Source organism: Pinus tabuliformis, chromosome 4_2 (assembly GCF_031772625.1).
Source record: "Pinus tabuliformis cultivar Carrire ecotype Pingquan chromosome 4_2, CPIR1, whole genome shotgun sequence".
Classification (NCBI taxonomy): domain Eukaryota; kingdom Viridiplantae; phylum Streptophyta; class Pinopsida; order Pinales; family Pinaceae; genus Pinus; species Pinus tabuliformis.
In genome coordinates, this window is record NC_142304.1 from 295,499,029 (window position 1) to 295,512,523 (window position 13,495).

The following is a 13,495-nucleotide window of genomic DNA, read 5'->3' on the forward strand; positions in this document are numbered from 1 at the left end:
GTGACTGATAGGACAACTAAAATGCCAGGTATTTTTTAGTTTGTTTCAACTTTCATTGTCTCTTCAAGTGCATAACTTCATACTTTGATTCAACTTTCAAATTTCATTTTTTTCTTATGTTTATTTAAAATTTTATTAATAATTTTGTTGTAGATGCATCGTGGAGAATGTATGGTGCTAGGGTACCCCTTTTGTAAAAGCTTGCGATTTGAATCCTCAGCCAAACATGTAGCTTCTCAGAATGTGAGTGCAACTGGAGTGTATTTGAAAAAAATACACAACAAGAAGCGCAATAGGTTAACACTAAAAATATTGCAAATTTCCAAATAATTTTTTGAATTCATTAAACAATAATTTTTTTTATAATTATTATTTCATGATCTTTGTCTAGGTTGGAGTCCCAGCGACTTAATGACATGGTCTACGTCTACTACAATCTTCGATTGTGGGTGAAACAACCTGAAAGGACATCTAATATGGAGGCCATCTCATTGGATGGGATTGACACCACTGCTGCATGGAGGGTTGAGGCCGAAGGGCCTCTTAGGGAGACTGTTGATGATTGGTTAGTGCAGGAGGTAGTGGAGGGGGCGGAGGAGGAGGAGGCGAAGCAACAGGAGGAGGAGGTGACACCACTTACCTGGGCTACCCCTGCCACCAGTAGAGGACATGGTCTACCTCCTATAGCTCCTAGTCCTTCAGTTTCTAGAGCACAGCAGAGTCCACTGCCAACTCCACCGGCATCTACATCTAGAGGGAAAGGGAAAGCTATTACATTTTCTCGCAAGAGGGGCATAGGAAATTAATAGTATTAGACTTTAATTATTTGCTTCATCTCATTGTATATGACATTATGACTCATGAGATACATTATTATATTTTTTGTTGATATTTTGAGGCTGAGTTGGGAGTCATGAATCATGACTTACTATGACATGATTCACTGTTATGTGTGATGTAGCATTAGAAATGATATTAAACATCTTATATATTAGTTCTTTTATCATATTTTTGTGTCAATGTTATTTTATGTTGTAGATGCTTTAGATATTAAAAAATTGAAAAAAATGAGAACTTTTGTATGTTATGATTTTTTCTGATTTTTTCCCGCGCCAATAATATCCCAATAACGATTAATGCAACTTTGATTGTATTTGGTCTGACTCAGGAACAAGTTCTTTAGGAAATGTCAAATGAACCCCAATTAAATATAATGCTTGAGATCCATGATTTCACATTGAAAAAATGATTTCAGCAGTCACGTCAGATGTGAAAACTATACATCTGCAACTTCACCAATTACTTGGCTGCTTTGATTATTGATATTTCATGCAAATATCGGAGTCACCTCAATCGTAGAAACTATACACCTGCAACTTCACCAATTACTTGGCTGCTTCGATTCTCATAGAAATATTGGTATGCCATCCACCACACTAAATATCACAGAGGTTGCAACATTATGTAATTCCATGTCCTGACTGTTGTCAAAGCAGGAATTTGGAAATTGAAGATACTACTTCAATAAGAAGAATGTCCCTCTGACTATCTATAGATTTCTCGACTTGGGGTCGATATTAAGGCCGAAAAGTCATGTCCACATAACACATGTGATCTTACCGTATGAACATACACAAGAGTGTACTGTATTACTCTGCTTATAGAAGACTCATCTCATCTCCTACCAGCGAGAATTCGTGAAATTTGCAAGCCTCTACTGAACGCCTGGTTGAAGAGAAAACAGGTTTGGAACTCAGATACAAATGGAAACCAAGCCAATATAGCAACTGGTGTAAAAAGTAGGAGTCCCATCACATAATCATAACTCCGAGCAAGGGCACGAACAGAATCCCAAAATACAGGGCGTTGAAATAGAGGCCTGCAAGCCAGTGCGATCTACACACAAACAAAATCTAGGTCTTAAAATTAGCATAAATTACCACCAATTTCCATTCCCAACTGCAAACAACTGACAAAATCTAGATCTTAAAATAAGCATAAACTACCACCAATTTCCATTCCCAACTGCAAACAGCTGACAGATAAGTAGCACAACTTCATCAATCCTAATTACCTGTAGGATTGCCCATCTAGTAGGCATGAATGCAAGGAAACATACAAGCAAGTCTGCTATTGTTAAGCCAAGGACAACCATGAGAATAATGAGAACTGATAAGAAACCAATGAAAATAAGCCCCTTCAGAAGCCGGAACGTGAGCTGAAAATCTGCACCGAAACTCCGCCTTCCCATGGATAATATCTGTGCATGCAAAAATCGAACGAAATAGTATACAAGATTTGACAAAAGAAATATCATAATCTATTTCTAGACAATTTGGAGCAAGAGACGGAGATCATTAATTTATGGCAATGATTTTTGTTAGAATAAGGAAAATATGATCGTCTTCCATAGCCCAAAAAGATCTGATTTTGAAATTATTCCCTTCCTTACTTGTAAGATTAAACAAAAATGGAAAGTAGGAGGCTTACCTTCATTACCAATAAAACGATTGCAATGACCAGCCAAGATAGCCCATAAACCTGCATTCTGTGGACAAGAAATACATTAGATCCAAAAAAAAAGTCCCATCATTCTCACTCTAATAAATACTTTATTAATAACGGAAACTGATTACAACATCTACTAATTATACCAGAAGACTCTTGTGTTCGTGTACAATCTTTAGGTGATAAACCAATCCATACTGATACAGGAAAAATCTAAGTGATAACAATATCTCCAAAATCCTTCCCCGCAATCCTGAATGCTTGAGATAATTCTGTTCCTCATTCCACCAGGATTCCCAACTCCTATCCTGGGCCACACCAATACCCCCACGGTTGTTGATCCACTTCATCCAATCTGTCCAGTCATCCACATTCTTTTGCCACTCGAATCCAGAAGGATTAAACAGGAAAGGAGCAAATAGTCATGCCCCAACCATAAACCACATGGAGTAAGTGATTAGGATATAGGGAACAGTCTTACGATGTGTCTGGCTATAGATAGTGTACACAATCAAGAGCAACATCAACTCGAATCCTTTGACAAAGTGGCTGCGTGAATAGCTGCGATAGTTATCTACAAACTTAGCATGATAGACAACAAATCCACGCCCAATAGCTCTGTATTTTGATCCACCGTGAAGTAATGTGCGGCCATAATAATGTGCCTTTGTTCCAAGAGAGAAAGTAAAGAAAACCGATGCCATCTGCAGCTGCATGATCACAAAGTCACTTAAGGCTTTGCGGAATCCTCGTTCTATGCCAATCTCCGTCACCATAGGTAAGGCCATTAACATGCCAAGCTGGACTAATGATTGCGAAGCAAGGGCGGCTTCCAGGGCAGAATTATGTTGTATAGCAGCTTCACGTAGCATTGCATTTTCAAGTCCACTCAAAACCAAATACAATCGATCATATAGAAAAACATACACTGTAATCACAGTCACCTGCAATATATGTAACAGAGCAAGTTGCTTTCTGTTCATAAGAATGCTTCCAAATCAGGTTAATTTTCCTGGTAATTCCTACTAGTTAAATCGCAGACCAATCAATGATATATGCAAGTTATTATGATTTGTAATGGGCATGAAAAACCATACTCGAGTGACAAGAAAAATTTAAGAAATAGGGGTAAAGAAGAGGACAATTTATCCCTACCATGGAACTGAAATAAAACTCAAACCGTAGTAAAATAGCAGGACATCATCCGGAAAAAGTCAAAGCGGTGACCAAGTCGATAAATATCACGACTCAAAGTCTGTTCACCATTCCCGTTTGCCACCTTTGCCTCAAAAAGTGATATTTGAGTGAGTCCCACATCACGACCTTGTTGAAATATAATTTCAATTGCAACAAACTATTTTTCTTTACTTTTGCGATGCGATGAGATCGCAGATCGCAAATCGCATGCATGCTTGGATCTTCCGTTTTGTTCACTTGATTTCTCCGATTGCGATGGTGCGATGCGATCCGATCGCATATCACAGATCACACCATATGCTTGTGCTCCATTTTTTTTTTTGTTCCGCCAAATGTGATTTCGTGATACGATTCAATCGCAAATCACAATTCACACCAACATAATAATGTTCCATTTTTCCTTCCGCAGTTTGTGATTCTACGATGCGATCAAATTGAATTCAATGGTTGAAGTACAGGCCAGCAGCAAATGAATTTGACGTGAAGTAAAAGTTTCTTTACCGTCAGTTTTGTCAGTAAAACAGTAAATGTAATTTACTGCGGATTGGTAAGTTTTGGTAAAGATTTTAATTTTATTTCAGCGGGAGTATGGGCACAAGTAAAAGTTGGTAAAACCATTTAATTTTATTGTTTTTATTTTACGGCAGCATGGCAAGTGAAAACGGATGTAAGCTTTTTTTTGTTGTCATATATATGTAATGGTTTTTTTTGTGAAAAAGCGAGAAGAGGGAAGAACGCAGCAGTGCGAAGTAAAAAAAAATAGAACGCAACAGCGTGAGAAAAATTGATGTGTAATTTCCACACAGCAGTGTGTTGATCTCTTTAGCAGAGACAAGTTTTTTTTTGTAACGCAGCAGGGTGATTGAAACAAGAGGATTTTATTTTTCTGAAGAGACAGAGTAAAGTTAAAAACTGTATTTAAAATAGTGCTAGTGGTGAAATCCCTCTGTGAGAGAGGAAGACTCTTTTGTAACAGCAATTTTATTAATGAATAAAAATTTGTTGGTGTGTGAAAACTCTGTCAGCTGCAAATAATTTTTATTAAAGTTTCCGCTGTGTTAAAGATCCTGTGTTTAAAACAAAGCATACTTGTTTTGTTCAAGCTATTTTTTGTTTTTAGAATTTTAGCAGAAAAATTCCCAACAGTGGTATCAGAGCGCTGTTCTCTGCCACTGTATTTTGTTTGAAATTAACAGAAATTTCCAACATGGTATCGGAGCTTGTCCAAGCTCTTTGAAGGTGTCAAAGAAGCTAAATGAATGTTTCTTGTTGCAGCAGCTTCTCCAGCAAATTGAAGACTCAAGCAAAAGAATCCAGGTATTTCTCAGACCAGTTTTTTGTGTTACTGATGAAGAAACAGTCAGTATTTTAAACACATTGTCAAAAAATTTGAAGCATAGCTGAAAATGCAAGGAATGGCTAGCACAAGCACTAGCATGGGTATGTTTAATACCCAATTCCCACCGTTTAATCCCGAAAAACTATGACTACTAGGCAATAACCATGAGAGCCCTGTTTGCCTCACAAGATTTATGGGAACTTGTTGAATATGGCTTTGAAAAACCAGCAGATGAAAATGAGTTTAATGGATTAACTCAGGGAGAGAAGGATCTGTTGAAGAGCAACATAAATAAGGATTCAAAAGCCCTTGTATTTTTGTATCAAGCAGTGGACCAGAGTGTGTTTCCAAGGATAGCAGCAACCAAGACATCCAGGGAAGCATGGCAAACTCTCAAGACAGCCTATCAAGGCATGGAGAGAGTGAAGATAACAAAACTACAATTGCTGAGGAAAGATTTTGAGAATCTGAACATGAAGGAGTCAGACAATATTGACTCATTCTTTACACATGTAATTAGTCTGGTCACACAGATAAGGACTCATGGAGAGACTCTTGAAGAAAGGAGGATTGTGGAGAAAATATTGAGAGTCCTACCTTCAAGGTTCCATGTGATTGTCACCACCATAGAAGAGACAAAGGATCTCTCAAACTTATCAGTTGATGAACTTCATGCATCACTGATAACACATGAGCAGAAGTTGAGTAGAAATGAAAACTCATCTCTAGAGCAAGCCTTCAAGACCCAGATGTCCTTTGGAAGAGGAAGAGGTCAAGGCAGAGGAAACAAGAAAGGAAGAGGCATAATCCAGAACAGAGGTGGAAAGAACAATCCAGCAAATGCTCAAGGAAGAGGCAGCAACCCAAATCAGAACCAAGGCCAAGGCAACACCCAACAAAGTGGACAACATCATGCTCAAGGACAAAGGTATGAAAAATCCAATGTCCAATGTTATTACTGTAAAAAATATGGGCATTATGCCAATGAATGTAAAAAGAAGCAGCATGATATGAACAATAGATCTAGTGCAAATATTACTAGAGAAAATGTTAGCCAAGATAATGTGTTGTTAGCTTGTAATATGGCTAAAACAAATAGTGAAGATATATGGTTTCTAGACTCCGGTTGCAGCAACCATATGACAGGAAACATAGCCCTGTTTTCTGTTTTAGGTCAGAATGTGAAGTCACAAGTCACACTTGGGACTGATAGTAAAATTTCTGTTATGGGAAAAGGAGAAGTTAAAATATTTACAAAGCAAGGTGAAAGGAAAACCATAGCAGATGTCTATTATGTTCCTGGAATGAGGTGTAACCTCTTAAGTATTGGACAACTTGTTCAAAAGGGTTACGATGTCTTCTTTGAGAATGATGTGTGCACCATCATGGATAGAGCACCCAGCAAAAGATGTATGGCTGAAGTAAGGATGACGAGGAACATGATGTTCCCTCTCAGAATAAGGGCAGATTTGAAAAACAAAGAAGAAATTGCAGCAGTTACCCAAGAGGCTTTCCAAAGCCAACCAAAAGATGAAAATTGGTTGTGGCACTTGAGATTTGGACATCTCAACTTTAGAGGTCTTAACTTGCTAAGCAGAAAAGGAATGGTAAGAGGATTACCATTGATAGAGAAACCGGACAGCCTTTGTGAAGGTTGCATCTTGGTGAAACAACATAGAGAAAGTTTTCCATCAGGGAAAAGCATCAGGGCAAAAGCACCCTTAGAAATTGTCCACTCAGATTTATGTGGACCAATGCAAACCCCATCTTTAGCAGGCAGCCAATATTTTCTAACATTCATTGATGATTTTACAAGAAAAACTTGGGTTTATTTCTTGAAGAACAAATCGGAAGTGTTTGAAAAATTCCGAAAGTTCAAAACACTTGTGGAAAATCAAAGTGGGCTGCGTATTAAAGTCTTGAGAACTGACAGAGGAGGTGAGTATATCTCCAAAGAATTTTTATGTTTTTGCAGAGAAAATGGAATACACAAGCAATTTACAGCCAACTATACCCCGCAGCAAAATGGAGTTGCCGAAAGGAAGAACAGAACCATTATGGATATGGCGAGGAGCATGTTGAAGGCAAAGCATTTGCCAAATGATTATTGGGCTGAAGCTGTAAACTGTGCAATATATATTTTGAATAGGTGTCCTACAAAAGCTGTGATGAACAAAGTGCCAGAAGAAGCATGGAGTGGGAGAAAGCAAAGAGTCACCCACATGAAAGTTTTTGGATGTGTGGCTTATGCACAAATTCCAGATCAGCTAAGGAGGAAGTTGGACAGCAAAGGGGAGAAATGTATTTTCATTGGATACAGTGAGGAATCCAAAGCTTACAGGTTGTATATCCCATCCACCAAGAAGTTCTTTGTGAGCAGAGATGTTCAGTTTATTGAGGAGGAAGCTTGGGATGGAAGCATAGAGAAAACAGTGAATGTTAAAAACTGTTTGTCTCATGATGAAGATGATGAGGAGATGGCTGAAATACATCCCCAAACAGCAGCGCCAACACAAGGACAGCAAGGAACACCTTTGAGGATAAATGAGAGTGCTTCTCCAAGCACACCACAAGGAGGAAATTCAAGTGCATCTTCAAGCACTTGCTCACCAAATGAAAGAGGTAAGAAATTTAGAAATCTAAGTGACATTTATGATGAAGGAATGAATTCCTTATTTGCCTTGTATTGTCATGTTAATGATCCTATTCATTTCGAAGATGCAATTAAAGATAAGAAATGGATAGAAGCTATGGATGAGGAGATGAAAGCCATAGAAAGAAACAAGACATGGGATTTGGTTGAGCTACCAAAAGGTAAAGAAGTCATTGGAGTCAAATGGGTCTATAAGACCAAATGCAATGCTGAAGGCAAAATTGAAAGACACAAGGCAAGGCTGGTTGTCAAGGGATACAAGCAGCAGTATGGGAGAGACTATGAGGAAACTTTCGCACCGGTTGCAAGAATGGAAACCGTGAGAGCAGTGTTGTCCATAGCAGCACAAAACAAATGGAAAGTTTACCAGATGGATGTGAAGTCGGCATTCCTAAATGGAGTGTTAAAGGAGGAGGTTTATATTGAACAACCTCTAGGCTATGAGAAGAAAGGCCAAGAACACAAAGTTTGCAGATTGAAGAAAGCTCTTTATGAGCTGAAGCAAGCTCCAAGAGCGTGGTACAGTAGGATAGATTCCTATCTACTGGAAAATGAATTTGACAAATGTGAGGGAGAACGCACCGTCTACATCAAAGAAAAGGATGGTAAGATTTTAATTGTAGTCTTGTCTGTTGATGATGTGATTTTTACAGGTAATGATGACTACCTAATTGAAAATTTTAAATCAGTCATGAAAGAAGAATTTGAGATGACTGACATGGGTTTGCTGAGATACTTCTTAGGAATAGAAGTAGATCAAAATGAAAATGGGATTTTTATCTCACAGACAAAATATGTAAATGAAGTGTTGGGCAGATTTAACATGCAGGACAGCAAGGCATCAATCACTCCCACAGTAATGGGATTAAAACTCAGCAAAGAGGACAGCAGCAAGGATTTTGATCCTAGCTTGTACAAGAGCATAGTTGGCAGCCTTATGTATTTAACTGCAACTAGGCCGGATATAATGCATGCTGTTAGTTTAATTTCCAGATTTATGGAGAAGCCAAAGGAAGCACATTGGCAAGCAGAAAAAAGAATTCTGAGGTATGTCAATGGTACAAAAAGATTTGGCATTTTATATACTCTTTCAGAAAGTTCAGATTTAGTTGGCTACACCGATAGCGATTGGGCTGGAAGTGTGGATGACCGGAAAAGCACATCCGGTTACATTTTTCACATGGGTTCAGGAGCAATTTCATGGGCTTCCAAGAAACAGCCTACCATGGCGTTGTCTACAGCAGAAGCATAGTACGTGGCAGCGACAACAGCAGCATGTCAAGCAGTGTGGATGAGGAAAATGTTAAGGAGCTTAGGCCAAGAGCAGGCAAAAGCAACAATGATTTTTTGTGACAATAGCTCTGCTATTGCGTTGTCCAAGAATTCTGTGTTTCACAAGCGAACGAAACACATAGATACAAAGTTCCACTACATCAGAGAATTGGTGAACAACAGAGAAATTGTTTTACAACATTGCAGCACTCAAGAACAGGTTGCGGACATTCTGACCAAGCCTTTGGGACAAAAAAGTTTTGAGTTTTTAAGGAAGCGTCTGGGTATGATTGATAACCCAGCAGTTGAAATTAAAGGGGAGTGTTGAAATATAATTTCAACTGCAACAAACTGTTTTTCTTTACCTTTGCGATGCGATGAGATCGCAGATCGCAAATTGCATGCATGCTTGGATCCTCTGTTTCGTTCACTTGATTTCTCTGATTGCGATGGTGCGATGCGATCCGATCGCATATCGCAGATCGCACCATATGCTTGTGCTCCTTTTTTTTTCTGTTCCGCCAAATGTGATTTCGTGATGCGATTCAATCGCAAATCGCAATTCGCACCAACATAATAATGTTCCATTTTTCCTTCCGCAGTTTGTGATTCTACGATGCGATCAAATTGAAGTCAATGGTTGAAGTACAGGCCAGCAACAAATGAATTTGACGTGAAGTAAAAGTTTCTTTACCGCCAGTTTTGTCAGTAAAACAGTAAATGTAATTTACTGTGGGTTGGTAAGTTTTGGTAAAGATTTTAATTTTATTTCAGCGGGAGTATGGGCACAAGTAAAAGTTGGTAAAACCATTTAATTTTATTGTTTTTATTTTACGGCAGCATGGCAAGTGAAAACGGATGTAAGTTTTTTTTTGTTGTCATATATATATGTAATGTTTTTTTTTTTGTGAAAAAGCGAGAAGAGGGAAGAACGCAGCAGCGCGTATGAAAATATACACAGCAGTGTAAATGAATTGTAATGCACAACAGTGCGAAGTAAAAAAAATAGAACGCAGTAGCGTGAGAAAAATTGATGCGTAATTTCCACACAGCAGTGTGTTGATCTCTTTAGCAGAGACAGAAGTTTTTTTTTGTAATGCAGCAGGGTGATTGAAACAAGAGGATTTTATTTTTCTGAAGAGACAGAGTAAAGTTAAAAACTGTATCTGAAACAGTTCTAGTGGTGAAATCCCTCTGTGAGAGAGGAAGACTCTTTTGTAACAGCAGTTTTATTAATGAATAAAAATCTGTTGGTGTGTGAAAACTCTGTCAGCTGCAAATAATTTTTTTTAAAGTTTCCGTTGTGTTAAAGATCCTGTGTTTAAATCAGAGCATCCTTGTTCTGTTCAAGCTATTTTTTGTTTTTGGAATTTTAGCAAAAAAATTCCCAACAGTGGTATCAGAGCGCTGTTCTCTGCCACTGTATTTTGTTTGAAATTAACAGAAATTTCCAACCGACCTTTACCAACTTGCATGTATTCATGATGAGTTACATTTCCTTGCCGTAGTGTAGAATTGAATCCTACAAGAAAAATGATAGTATTATATACATCCGTGCATCTGTGCTTCAAAAGATCAATGCAGCAATATATCCTTGCAAGAATAGAAGCATTTCATATACATCCCTCCATATAAAAATATCTAACTCAATCATTATATCTAAATGTAAATAATTATAAAGTACACAAAAAAAATCACAGAATACCTACCTGCAAAAATGTCCTCGCTTAAGTTGATAACTTTTGAAGCTTTGCTTATCCCACCTCTTGTGAGGTGAAACAATCTATCAAATACATCAGGATGTCCATAATGAAAGCGCACCCTTGAAAGACAAGAAAGAGGAAATGAATAACAAACAAATATGAACAAACTTGCCTGCAACCTCATCTAACAGTTACTTGCAATCTTATGTTCAATGTCAACTAGCTGTCATGAAAAACACATCCAGTTCACAATGCTAATATGGTTTTGCAGGCGTCATCTATACTAGAAGGATTTGAAGAGAAATGTATGGCCTATAGCATCAACAGAAGACAAAGGAGCAGTGGAAGGAGTGTAAATGACAGGTGATATAGCAATGACAGATCAGTCGTACCATGTACCATAAAATTCGTACAACAGAAAGGCATGTCATACAGGAGAAAAGAGCATGCCAACAGGCTGCGCAGAAGAAAATAGAGAGCAGAAAAGCTGGCCAGAAGTAGAAAAAAGCCGTACAGCAGAAAAACAGGCAAGAAAAGTGGGCCATACGGCAGAAAAAGAAGGCTGTACATTTAAGTATTGAGGAAACAGCCAAATTAAGAAACAAAAAAGCTATATAACAAGTTGTACAAAATATGCTTATTTCATGGTTATAACTTGCACTACTTCCCATCAATGTACAAAAAATATAATTCGGGAATAACTCTGTAAGAATCAAAATATCGCACTCAGAAGAAAACTCAGGAAAATAGCAGAATGACTTGGAAAAAACTTAAAAATTCAGAGTGGTCTTTCCTCTGAATTACCCTCCAAGGCACTCTTGAACGATCCATCTTTATGAACTCCCATGGGACAACAACATCAGTGCAAACAGTGACAAAAAAAGGAGTCCCACCAAAGGCAATGAAGAGAAAGAAAGCTCTTCCAAATCTCAATAGTAATAGAGAAACAAGACTTCAACTGTCACCAATCTCCTTACTCTCTGAGTTCCGTATCCCCTGGCTTGACGTTTCATAGCAATGTTTAGTCAATGATATGGCAGAAAAAACGTACATGATAAAATCATGAAAATGCTAACATGAATATCCACAAACTTCTATTCCACCATGATCCATCAGCAAAAAATCACAGAATACATTATAGGGGGCTCTAATAAAATGATCGATACTTCTGACTTTTAAGTTATGAAGTGTCTTTCTTAATTACAGTAAAAAATTTCTGCCAGGTTGTGGACGAAAAACTTTGTTTTCAGTCCATTAATAATGTAAAGTTGAGGAATTAATCAATAACAATTGTTTTGAGAGCTTACTTAAGCGGACTTGCTAGCAGTCGTTGTCCAATGGTATCAAAACTAGTTTCTTGATTTGACATGAACCAAGCAAGCGATGAGACACTGCACCAATCACAAAAAAGAGAACATGTTATTGACCTTGCGGGATCTATAGAATATAATTTGTGAAATATCCACTTCAAGTTCCTAAGTATGTGATTGTATTGTCTGATACAGTTAAATTGGAAGTCCCCAATATATTGAGAAAAAAATTATATTGTTTCATATCCAATTAAACTCCCTTCTCTTCGAAATATAACAAAACTTCAGCCTATGAAACTGTCACATTGATGCCACAAGAAACTAACCTTCCTGTCCAATGGTAACAAAACTAGTTTCTTGATTTGACATGAACCAAGCAAGCGATGAGACACTGCACCAATCACAAAAAAGAGAACATGTTATTGACCTTGCGGGATCTATAGAATATAATTTGTGAAATATCCACTTCAAGTTCCTAAGTATGTGATTGTATTGTCTGATACAGTTAAATTGGAAGTCCCCAATACATTGAGAAAAAAATTATATTGTTTCATATCCAATTAAACTCCCTTCTCTTCGAAATATAACAAAACTTCAGCCTATGAAACTGTCACATTGATGCCACAAGAAACTAATCTTCCTGTAAAAATATGCTCTCTAAGGCCAAGTATTGTTGGGCATCGTACACCATGCTTTTTAAGAAATTCTTCCAGCAAGTTTCGCATTTTGAATGCTTCTTCTAGATAGTTGTCCTTCAATACGTTGAAGAATTAAACTTAGTATCCATTGAGTAAGCAATCAACATAAATGATATCTGATCAATATAGGGAAACTAAGAATACCTGGTTCATATCAATTGTTTGAAGAGCTTCTCCACGAGTGAAAATAACAGCATTGTTCTGGCTTTCTGGCTTCCCCTCACCAAGAATAGGATTACCAGGCAGCTTGATTTGGTATATTATCTGCATGCCAGGCCAAAACAAAGGCAAATCGAAGAATTAAAACTTAATAATCTTGTGCATTGCATTGGGTTTAGTTGGAGACTGGATTATCTTCTGTATCCTAGTAATCTGCCTTTTAACAATCTAATTTGTAGAAGCAAGACAGTTTTTTCAATGCCATAGCATATTTAATGGATATACTAAGCAACCAAGTTAAGCATTTTCAGAATGGAAATTTGCACTGTTCTATGTCAGGGAAAGCCTAAAATGGGTGCATGATGGTGAGCAGCTGTTCCATGAAGCTTGACGATATGTTATAATCATTCCAAGCTGTGTTACCAAGACCTAAGAGCTGGAGAAAGAAATACAAAATGAAAGGTATTGGTGAAAGGTTCAAATTTAAAATTTAGAATGGTGTATTTGCGATTAATCTTCGCCACACTTTTCACTGGTTACTTATGGAGATGCTAATGATTAAGTGTGTAGTCAGTGAAAAGGCACTCTTCAAACCAGTGAAACATGAATCTCCGATTACTTACGATTAATCTCGAGTCAAACTCTGCTCTTCCCTC

At 37.6% G+C, this 13,495-nt stretch overlaps 1 pseudogene across 1 annotated transcript; it reads right to left on the reverse strand.

Moving 5' to 3' along the window:
• Positions 1-1,262: 1,262 nt before the first annotated feature.
• On the reverse strand, positions 1,263-12,045 carry LOC149169160 (callose synthase 3-like; annotated as a pseudogene). The gene is made up of 8 exons (XR_016259779.1): positions 11,980-12,045; positions 10,679-10,791; positions 10,429-10,491; positions 3,664-3,831; positions 2,655-3,452; positions 2,491-2,541; positions 2,075-2,260; positions 1,263-1,896 (listed from the first exon to the last, which is right to left on the reverse strand). The product of XR_016259779.1 is annotated as a callose synthase 3-like (transcript).
• Between the last annotated feature and the right edge of the window lie 1,450 nt (positions 12,046-13,495).